Source organism: Pteropus alecto, unplaced genomic scaffold (genome assembly GCF_000325575.1).
Source record: "Pteropus alecto unplaced genomic scaffold, ASM32557v1 scaffold746, whole genome shotgun sequence".
Classification (NCBI taxonomy): Eukaryota; Metazoa; Chordata; class Mammalia; order Chiroptera; family Pteropodidae; genus Pteropus; species Pteropus alecto.
The window spans coordinates 262,989-275,017 of NW_006438900.1; the positions used below are offsets into that span (position 1 = coordinate 262,989).

A 12,029-nucleotide genomic window follows, 5' to 3' on the forward strand; every position below is an offset into this window, starting at 1 on the left:
CTAACCTTATTTATGGGTAGATAAATTCAATACTGAATATAAAATAAATTAGAAAAGATTGCCCTATGAATTTGAATTTCATTAAAACAGCATAATGAGCCTATATTCTTTATGCAACAATATTAAGATGGGTCATCAAAATTTTAATTTTCAAAAGAATAAATATAAAATAACACTGTAAATGAACAATAATGTGAAAATTTGTTAAATAATTACCCTAAACCACACAAAACAGTAACCCCTAACCCTAACACTAACTCTAACCCAAACCTGTTCCTAACCCTAACCCTAACCCTAACCCTAAACATAAAACACAAACCATAACCCTAACTTTAGTCCTAACTCAATTTCTAACCCTAACACTAAACCTAACCTAACTGCTAACCCCCACCCTAACTCTAATCCAACACTTACCCAAACCTAACCATAACCCTAACCCTAAACCTAAATCTATCCTTAACTCTAACCCTAATATAACACTAACTCTAACCCTAAATCTAACCCTAACACTGTTTATGGATAGATTAATTAGATATTTAATATAAAATAATTTTTGAAGACTGCCCTATAAATTTGAATTTTATCATAACAGCATAACGAGCCTATATTCTTTATGGAACAATGTTTAGATAGATTATAAAATTTTTCATTTTTAATGGAAAAAATAAAAAAATTACATTATAAATGAAGAATATTATGAAAAATTGCCTAATAACAACCCTAACTCAAACCTTAACAGTCATCTGAAACCTAATCCTACCCCAATGCTAAACCCTATCCCTAACCCTACCCTAAACATAAACCTAAACTTAAAACTAACCCTAACCCTAACCTTGAACCTAAACCTAACCCTAACTTTTACCCTAATCCTAACCCAAACCCTAACCGTAACTCTAAACCTAAACCTAAACTTAACACTAACTCTAACCCTAAACCCTACTCTATTTATGGGTAGATAAATTAGATACTGAATATAAAATAAATTTTTTGAGAGTGTTCTATGAATTTGAATTTCATCAAAACACCAGAATTAACCTATATTCTAACACTACAATGTTTAGATAGGTCATTAAAATTTCTACTTTAAATAGAATAAATACAAAATAATATTGTAAATAAAGGATAACATGAACATTTGACAAATAACAATCCTAACCCTAACCCTGTCCCTCTCACTAACCCTAACTTTAACCTTATCCCAAATCCTAGCTCTAACCCTAACCCAATCCTAAACCTAACCCTAACTCTAACTCTAACCCTAACCCTAACCCTAACTCTAACCCTAACCCAATTTATTGGTTGATAAATTAGATACTGAATATAAAATGAATTTTTGAAGACACTTACCCTAAGTGTGACCCAAATATGCCTAATAAGGAAGTTAGATAACTCTGATGAAAAATACTTGCGGCAGTGGCTTTGAATTGATTCACTTCCATACTAAAATTTATCTTTTGTAGTGATGCTCTAAAAGCATACTATATGCCAAGTGATAAATAGATACTCTGAATTGACTGCAGTATTGTTATAAGAGGCAACTTGATATTTGCAGTGTATGAAGTAACTTGGACTCTTCCAACATCTACAAAGTGCTAAAGTGATTAGGGAAAACTTAAGTTTCCATGGTGGAATTTCATACAAAGTGGGTTCAGGCTGCCATGGTTTGGAAGGGAGCGTATATGCTGAAGAGAACTCAAACCATTGCAATAAACAATTTGGAATGGTGTTTCAGTACTGTGGGTTATTTGTTGCCATGAAGTGGAAGTTGAAAAACTATGAATTTTGGAGAGCTCACAGCACATGCAAAGGAAATAGATTTTTGAATACCTTTATTCTGTTATCCAGAAGTCCATTCAACGATTCAGTGCTAGAATTTGTGTATTCTGTGAAGTCTAAGGTGGTATTTTAACACTGTAGAGGAAGGAATTACAGTTTTTACCCATACAGCGTGTAATACATTTTTGATTTGTGCTACTTTTTTACCTCAGTGTTCTTTACCAGAATGAAGTTCTAACTAAGTCTTATATGAATGTGGCTCTGTTTATAATGCAACCAGTTTTCAGTACCAAAAAGCTAGTGGGAAACACTTTTAGATATCCATGATCTTGAACTAACCATCTTCATAGACTGCATGAGCAGATACTAATACAGTGGCAGCTTCCTTGTAGTTTATAGTAGTGGTTTTTAACAGATGTCCTATACATTGTTTCTTTGCCAAGCAGAACAGAAAGTCACTGTCTTACATGTATGTCACAGGTGAATGTGATGGGAAATCTTTATGGTGAGGATGTTCCATAAAGGAACAGTGAAAATATTTTAGAATGCATATGGAAATTGAAACCGTCTCCCAAAGATGTTTCTGATGAGACACTGACACACTGGTGGAGCCTAAAAGCTGTGATCCAAATATGCTCAAACAGTAAGTTAGATCACTCTGACGAATAATGCTTGAGGCAATGGCTTTCCATTGAGCCAAGTCTATTCTTCATGCTTCTGTTTTATCATGTGGCTCCAAAAGCATCCTATATGCCAGGTGATCAATTCATAATTTGCACCACCGATAGAATTGTTCTAAGAGGCGACTTGACATCTGCAGTTTGTGAAGCAACCTTGGACTTCTGTAACATTTAAAAGTGTGATAGTGATTAGTGAAAACTGTCAGTTTTCATGGTGGAAATTTGTAACAAGTGGGATCAGGCTGCCATGTTTTGAAAGGGAGTGTATATGTCCTGAAGAGAACTCAAATCATTGAGATAAATAATGAGATATGGTGTTTTAACACTGTAGTTCATTGGTTACCATGAAGAGGAGATTGAAAAATTATAAACTTCAGAGAAAGTCAGCAGCACATGCAAAAGAAACAGGTTTTTGAATACCTGTGTTCTGTAATCCAGAAGTTCATTCAACAATTTGGTGCTAGAATTGGGGTAAGCCGAGATGTCTAAGGCGGCACTCTAACAATGTAGAAGAAGGGATTATAGTTCTTACCCATAATGCATGTAATACATTTTTGATTTGAGCAAGTTCTTGGCCCCAGCGTTCTTGACTGGAGTGACCTTCTAGCTCAGTTCAATACAAATGTAGCTCTTTTTATGATGGGACCAGTTTTCAATACTGAAGAGCTGGTGGGAAACACTCATTAGAGATCCATGTACTCATACTTACCATCTGCATAGACTTCTTGAGAAGGTACTAATACAGTGGCAGCTTCCTTGTAGTTTATAGTAGCGGCTTTTCAAAAGATGTCCTATATACTGTTTCATTGCTGAGCAGAACAGAAAGCCACTGTGCCTTGCGTGTAGTGTGACAGCCGAATGTGATCAGCAATCCTTCTGATGAGGATGTGTTTGTAATTTGAGTCCTCAGTAGCACCATTCCATAAATGAACAGTAAATGGTTTTTGGAATGCATATGAAAATTGAAACCATCTCCCAAAGATGTTTCTGATGAGACACTGACACACTGGTGGAGTCTTAAAGCTAGAATCCAAATATGCTTAATCAGAAAGTCCCCTAAGGGCTACACACACACACACACACACACACACACACACACACACACACACCCATAGACACATGCACAAATACATAATTTCGATCATGCATTTTTGGCTTTAAAATCTTGGGTTTTGTCTATGGCCATGCCACCCTGAACATGCCCAATCTCATCAGATCTCGGAAACCACGCAGGGTTGGGCCTGGTTAGTACTTGAATGGGAGACCCCCTAGGAATACCAGGTGCTGTAGGTGGAAAGTAAATAAAATAAAATTTTGTTTTCTTTTTTGTTTTAGTTCATGTTATATGAAAAATATTTTATATCATTAGATATTCTTCAAAAACATCATTTTAATTACTTTAGTATTCCACCATATGGAGGTATTGTAATTTACTTTTCTTTTCCTATATTCCTGAAAATCTAGTTTGTTTTACAAGTGGCATTTGAAAGCAGCAGTTCTTAATGAGATCCTTGGAGCCCATGACTACTCTAAAATGAAAACTCTTTATTCATATGCCTACTAGTCTTTTTGTGGAGATATGCTCCATAATTTTCATAAAAATGTTCAAAGCTACATTTATGCCAAATGAGGATGAACCAATTCAGCTACTAACTCATATCCTGTAGGTTAAATGTCTTGTTTACGCCTATAGATTCAATGTCTCTTTTTAATCTTTTCAAAAGATTTAGCATAATGATCCAAAAAGTTTGCTAGAATCCTAATATATACTATATAGGAAAGAAACTCACTCCACTTGTGTGTTCCTCCTTTACTCTGACACTACTACCACACTTATAACACTTCTGACACCAGATATATGGATTTGCCACTCATCAAGCAATTCTCAGCAGCACCAGCTGGCGTCCTACAATTCAATTTAATTCTAATACTAACTAGAGTTACTGCAGACCCCACAAGTTAAGGCTCAGTCTCACAAGACTGCTTCCTACTTCAGATGCCAATCAAAAATAGTAGGTCCTCAGGACACCCACAACTTTTGACTGTCTGACTTGACTATAAATCAGAAGTTCCAACAATGCCGTTTCTTGAATTCGATCAATTTCTAGAACAACCCACAGAATTCAGGGAAACACTTGCATTTACTCTTTTATGCACTAAAGAATGTGATAAAGGATACAGATGAACAGCCAAATGAAGAGATACATAGGATAAGATTGGGAAGCATCCCAGTTCAAGAGCTTCTGTTTTCATAGAGTCCAAGTGCACCATCTTCCTGGTAGGTGTATGTATTCACCAACCTGGAAGTTCTCCAAACTTCATATTTTAGAGATTTTTATGAAGGCTTCATCACATAGGCATAATCGATTATTAACTCCATTTTCAGCTATTTTCCCTCTCCGGAGTGTGGGATATAGAAATGAAGGTTTATGGCTTCTAAATCATGACTTGTTCTTTCTGTAACTCACACCCATCATGAAACTCATTAGAATGAAAGATATTCCTATCACCCAAGAAATTCTCTGGGATTTAGGAGCTCAGTATCAGATGTTCCTATCACTCAAGAAATTAGAAAGGTCTTAGGAGCTATGCATTAGGAACTGGAGTCACAGACTAAATTTTAGAACAAAATGTTCTCCTGTCACCCCTATTTACAAGGGGTTTTAAAAGCTCTGTGTCAGGAATCAGGACACTAATCCTTTTTGACCAGTGCCTCTCTCAAACGATCTCATTTAACCTTAATTACTTTACAGTCTCAAGAAAAAAAAAACCATAATATTTCTTTCTGATTGTGTGTGTGTTTGTAGGGGTATGTATGACAATTCAAGACTGCCTACATGATATGAGTCACTACGGTCAATGTACCTTTTCAAGGGCTTAGAAAATTGCATATCAAAGATCCAATCTTTTGTTGTTGCTGTTCACTTGTATTTTTTTGTTTATTTATATATTTTACCAAATTTATCAATTATTGCTTCTATGTAAAGAAAACAGCTTTCAGATTAAAATATGTTTTTGTTTTTAATTATATGTCAAAAATACACAGTTCATTTAATGGTTTATTTGAACATTTTTTGTCTCAGCTATGGTTCTGCGTTTTAAGATAAAATGATTCTTATAGTTTTGTAATGTTGGAATATTTTTACATCAAATAGTTTTTAGTGTGTATCTGTTTTCTCAAAGATTGTTGATTTTTTAAAATGAGTTTTCTGTAAATTTATAGTCTTGCCATGTAAACAAAAGTACGGATATTTAATAAGGCGCTTTTGATATGTTTTTCAATAGTGTTTATTACTATTTAAAATTTCTAATTACAGTAAAAGTATACTACATTATTTGATATTCCCTATATAATACCCCATGTGAAATCAATTTTCTTTTATAACACAGTACTAGGACTTTTTTAAATTCCATGGCATTGATATTTTTCCTCTTTCGGATAATAATAATGAGGATGATGATGATAATGATGATGATGATGATAATGACAGCATTAGTGATATTTTCTCTCCACTTTGCGAGTCAGTAAGATTTGAGTCATATTTGAAAGAGTGAAGCTATCATGTATTTAATGCCATTCATGTATTTGTTCATTTATTCTAGTTAATTATATTTGATTACTAGGTTATTGATGAGAAACTTTAGCTCAAAATAGGTAAGTGACCTGTGTAAGGTAACACAGCATACATGGAGAATTACTGGTATTTGACCTAGGCTCAATAGTTTTTGCTTACATTTTTTTATTGCCTATAAGTGAGATCATACAATATTTACTTTTCTTTCTCTGTCTTATTTCTCTTAGCACAGTTCCCTCCAGGTTCATCCATGTTGCCCTCCCTGTTCTTCATTTTCTCTATTAGATACTGTATCCTTAAGACACTCTTTTGTTTTGTGATCAAATGTGACACCTGACAACTAGAAGACATTTCTTAAAGTGGATAAAGATAAATTCAAGACAAATAAAAGAACAGTCTTTTCCACACAGTTCAATAACAGAGATTAATGATTCAATTCTAATAAATTTAATTATACAGATAAAATATTTCATCAAATATTTTTAAAATCAAAAAGAAAAACTAACACACAATCCATATTGAAAAGAAGTTAAAAGGGAATTAAACATGGTGGAGTGAGAGAGGTGCCCAGATCTCTCCCTTTGAAACAACAATAAGCTGAACATCTAAAACTCAACGAAAACACCCAAACTGCACACTAGCACATCTGAGCATGGGATCTGCGCATAAGAACTTCCATTAGTCAGAACCCCAGGTGTCAGGCTCTGGACTGGGAGAAACAAAGAAGCTGCCTCTCACAGCTGGAGCTCCCTGTAGGAGGAGGGGGAGGGAAGAAGGAGTTCGCAGAACAGCCCTACCTGGGAAAGCTGTGAGTTCCCCACGGCCTGCAGCAGCGCCCAGTCATCAGGGCAAAAGGCAGAAAAGCGGAGATAACAGAGCAACAGCAGTTGATTTTTACCAGTCATGGTTGCAAAGGCGAGACTGAGCCGCAGCCCCCATCCCCCATCCCAGAGGGTCCCTACCCCCATAACCTCTGAGGCTGAACACTACGGAGGCTGAGGAGAATCTGATCAAACGCTACCAAAACTTTCACTAACACTGACAGGAACTGAGATTGAGGATAGTGAGCGTCATTAAACATCATTAGGAGGAAAAAACATTATTAAGGCTTTCTATAAAGCAGAGATCCAAGAGGCTTAGACGCCACCTACTGGAAACCAAAAGTAAAACACCTTCTTTGCAACAGGCTAGGGACCATTATATAATAAATCTTCTTTCTGGAAAAAAAAAAAGCAAAAACATTTCCATTAATGCCCAGGTGGAGAAATAGTCCATTAAACACCATAAACAACCAAAGTGACAAGGCATCCCAGAGAGAAATTGAAAAATCTCCAGAAAATAAGCTTACAGACATAAAAATATGCCACTTAAATGACAGAGAATTCAGAATGGTGCTTCTGAAAAAACTCAGTGAATACCAAAATGAGTAATATCAACAATTTCAGGAATAGAAGAAACACCTACATGAGCAGAGCAAGGAGGTTGAAACCCTCAAAAAGAACAACATAGACCTTCTGGAGATGAAAAACAGATGATTGCAAGAGTTGAAAAATGAAATAACAAGCTTGGGAAATAGAATCAACCAAATGGAGAAAAGAATCAGTGATATCGAAGACAGAAATCTAGAAATAAATCAGAAGGAAGAAGAGAGTAACTGAAGAATAAAAACTAATGAAAGAGAAATGAAAGAACTAGCTAATACCATCAGGAGAGGAAACATAAGGGTAAGGAGCATTATTGAAGGCAAGGAAGAGGAGCAGGAATTAGAAAGCATTTTCAGGCAAATAGTTGATGAGAATTTCCCAAATCTAAGGAATGAGCTGGAGCATGGAATTCAAGAAGTCAACAGAACACCCGGTAATCTCAACCCATAAATGCCTTCACCAAGACATATTGTATTAAAATTACCAAAAATCAATGACAAAGACAGAATTCTCAGGGCAGCCAGGGAGGAAAAAATGGCAACTTACAAAGGTAAACCCATTAGATTATCCTCAGACTTTTCAGGATAAACTTTACAGCCAGAAAGAAATGGAATCAATATTTAAACTATTAAGTAATAGGAACTACCAGCCTAGAATAATGTATCCAGCTAAGCAATCTTTTAGATATATTTGAGATATAGAAATAAAGACTTTCCCAGACATAAAAAAAAATTGAGGGAATTCTCCACTACGAGGTCTGCACTACAGGAAATACTGAAAGGGATCAGTTCAGTTAAAAAAAAAAATGACAAAAAAAAAAATACATAATTAGGAATAAAGAGACTATCAGGCAAATAGAAGCAGAGGAGTGCAACCCTTACTTAGAACAAGGAATTATGAGCTTAAATAATAGAGAAATTGTTATAACAATATAGTAAAGAAAGTTCAGCATACATAGGGACAAACTGAGATAACAATGACTGAAAAGGGTAGATTCAAAGATCCAAATTTGCAAAGGGGAATGGAGAAGAAAATGGACAACTGTATATATATAACCATTCTTTACATATTTTAAATGGTAACCACACAAGGAATTATGAGCTTAAATAATAGAGAAATTGTTATAACAATATAGTAAAGAAAGTTCAGCATACATAGGGACAAACTGAGATAACAATGACTGAAAAGGGTAGATTCAAAGATCCAAATTTGCAAAGGGGAATGGAGAAGAAAATGGACAACTGTATATATATAACCATTCTTTACATATTTTAAATGGTAACCACAAATCAAAGATTCAGAACCAAAGTATATAATATAAAACATGAAGAATGAGAGAAAAACCTACAAAAGCCAACCAAAATAAAGAAAACAGAAACACAAGGACAAGGAAGCAATGGAAACACCAAACTACTAGAAAGCAAAACATACAATGGCTATAAGAAGACCTCATAGTTCAATAATCACCCTAAATGTAAATGGACTGAACTCACCAATAAAAAGGCACATAATTGCAAATTGGATCAAAAAACAAAACCCAACCATATGCTGCCTCCAGGAGACACATCTCAGTTCCAAAGACAAATATAGACTCAAAGTGAAAGAGTGGAAAATGCTATTTAAAGCAAATGGCATTCAGAGAAAAGAGGGAGTAGTGGTACTAATGTCAGAGGAAATAGACTTCAAAATAAAAAACATGGCTATAAGAAGACCTCATAGTTCAATAATCACCCTAAATGTAAATAAACTAAACTCACCAGTAAAAAGGCACAGAGTTGCAGAATGGATCAAAAAACAAAATCCAACCATTTGCTGCCTCCAGGAGACACATCTCAGCTCCAAAGACAAATATAGACTCAAAGTAAAAGGGCGGAAAATGATATTTCAAGCAAATGGCATTCAGAGAAAAGTGGGAGTAGCAGTATTCATATCAGATAAAATAGATTTCAAAAATAGAAGGTAAAGAAAGATATTGAGGGACACTTCATAATGATAAAGGGAATCATGCACCAAGAAGACAACTCTTATTAATATCAATGCTCCCAATCAGAGAGCCCCAAAATATGTAAAGCAATTATTAACAGAACTAAAGGGAGAAACATACCAAAACACTATTGTAGTAGGGCACCTAAATATCCCACTGTCAAATATTGACAGATCATGCAAGCAGAATATCAATAAGAAATAACACCCTTAAATGACACATGAGACCAACTGGACATAATTGACATTTACTATGCCTACCATCCCAAAACAGCTGCTTATATATTCTTCTCTAGTGCACATATTGGGACACAGAGATAGCTTCAACAAATATGAGGGATGAAATCATACCAATTATATTCTCTGATCATAATGCCTTGAAAGTAGAGATCAAATGCAGAAAGAACCACAAATGGAGTTAACTGGGTCAGAGAGGAAATAAAAAGAGAAATCAAGAGATAAATAGAAATGAATGATAATGATAGTATAACATATCAAAACTTTTGGGACACAGGAAAAGCAGTCATAAGAGAAAAATTCATATCACTACAGGCCTATCTCCAAAAACTAGAATGAGTTCAAATATACAACCTAATGCTTCATCTTTAAAAACTAGGAAATGAAGAATAAATGAAGCCTAAAGTCAACAGAAGGAAAGAAATAAAACTAGAGCAGAAATAAATGAAATTGAAAAAAAGAAAGATAGAAAAAAAATTCAACAAAGAGCTGATTCTTTGAGAAAGTTAATAAAATTAATAAACCCCTGACTAGATTCATTCAAGAAAAAAGAGAAAAGACACAAATAAACAATTTCAGGAAAGAAAGGGGAAATTATGACAGACACTGCAGAAATACAAAGGATCATACAAGAATGCTATGAAAAAAGTATATAACACCAAATTGAATAACCTAGGAAAAATGGACCAGTACTTAGAAAAATACAACCTTCCTAGACGGAATCAAGAAGAACTGGAAAATCTAAATAGACCAATCAGCAGTATGGAAATTGAAACAATCATCAAAACCCTACCAAAAAGTAAAAGTCCAGGACCAGATGGCTTCATCAGTGAATTCTACCAAACATTCAAAGAACAATACCTATTCTCCTCAAATTCTTCCAAAAAACTGAAGAGGAGGCAATAATTCCCAATTAATTTAATGAAGCCAATATTACTCTGATACCAAAACCTAGTAAAGATAACACAAAAAAAGAACAATATCTCTCATGAACACAGATGCAAAAATCCTAAATAAGATACGTGTGAACCAAATAGAGCAAAATATTAAATAGAATACACACCGTGATCAAGTGGGCTTCATCCCAGAGATGATTCCACATACGTAAATTGATTACTGTGATATACCACATAAACAAGTTAAAAAATAAGAATCATGATCATATCAATAGATGCAGAAAAAGCCTTCGACAAGATACAGCATCCATTTATGATCAAAACACAACAAAATCGGTATAGAAGGAAAGTACCTTAAAATAATAAAGGCCATATATGACAAGTCCTCAGCCAACATTATACTTAATAGTAAAAAACTAAAAACATTCCCTCTAAGATCAGAAACAAGGCAAGGCTGTCCACTATCACCACTGTTATTCAATATAACATTGGAGGTCCTAGCGAATGCAATCAAACAAGAGAACGATATAAAAGGCATACGAATAGAATAGAAAGAAGTCAAAATGTCACCATTTGCAGATGACATGATTCTCTATATAGAAAACCCTAAAGACTCCACAAGAACAGTACTAGAAACAGTAAGCAAACACGGTAAAGTCTCTGGATGTAAAATCTACATTTAAAAATCTATAGCTTTCTTATACTCCAATAATGAAGAGCCAGAAGAAGTGAAAAAAATAATTTCTTTTACAATTGCAACAAAAAGAATAAGATACCTAGAAATAAATTTAATGAAAGAAGTCAAGGAACTTTATAATGAAAACTATAAGACTCTACTAAAAGAAATCAAAGAAGATATAAAGAAATGGAAAGACATTCTGTGTTCTTGGATTAGAAGAATCAACATAGTTAAAATGTCCTTATTACCTAAAGCATTATATAGATCTATTGCAATCCCCACCAAAATCTCATCAGCATTTTTTAAAGAAATACAACAAAAATCATCAGATTTCTATGGAAGCACAAAAGAACCCGAACTGCCAAAGCCACTCAGAAAAAAGAACGAGGCTGAAGGCATCACTCTGCCTGACTTCAAATTATACCACAATGTGACAGTAATCAAAACAGCATGGTATTGGCAGCAAAACAGACACATGGGCCAGTGGAACAGAATCTAGAGTCCAGAAGTAAACCGATATTTATATGGGCAAATAATTTAAAACAACAAAGCCAAAAACACAGTTGAGAAAAAAAGCCTCTTCAATAAATGGTGCTGGGAAAACTGGAAAGTCACCTGCAAAAGAATGAAACTCACCACACACAAAATTAACTCAAAATTGATTAAGATTTGGAACAATAAAATGCATAGAAGAAAACATAGGAACTAAATTGCAGGACCTTGGACTTAAAGAGGATTTTATGAATTCAAACTCAAAAGTAAGAGAAGTAAAAGCTAAA

General features: G+C 34.5%; 1 pseudogene; it reads left to right on the plus strand.

Moving 5' to 3' along the window:
* Positions 1-3,630: 3,630 nt before the first annotated feature.
* On the plus strand, positions 3,631-3,749 carry LOC112483101 (annotated as a pseudogene).
* The last annotated feature ends 8,280 nt before the right edge of the window (positions 3,750-12,029 follow it).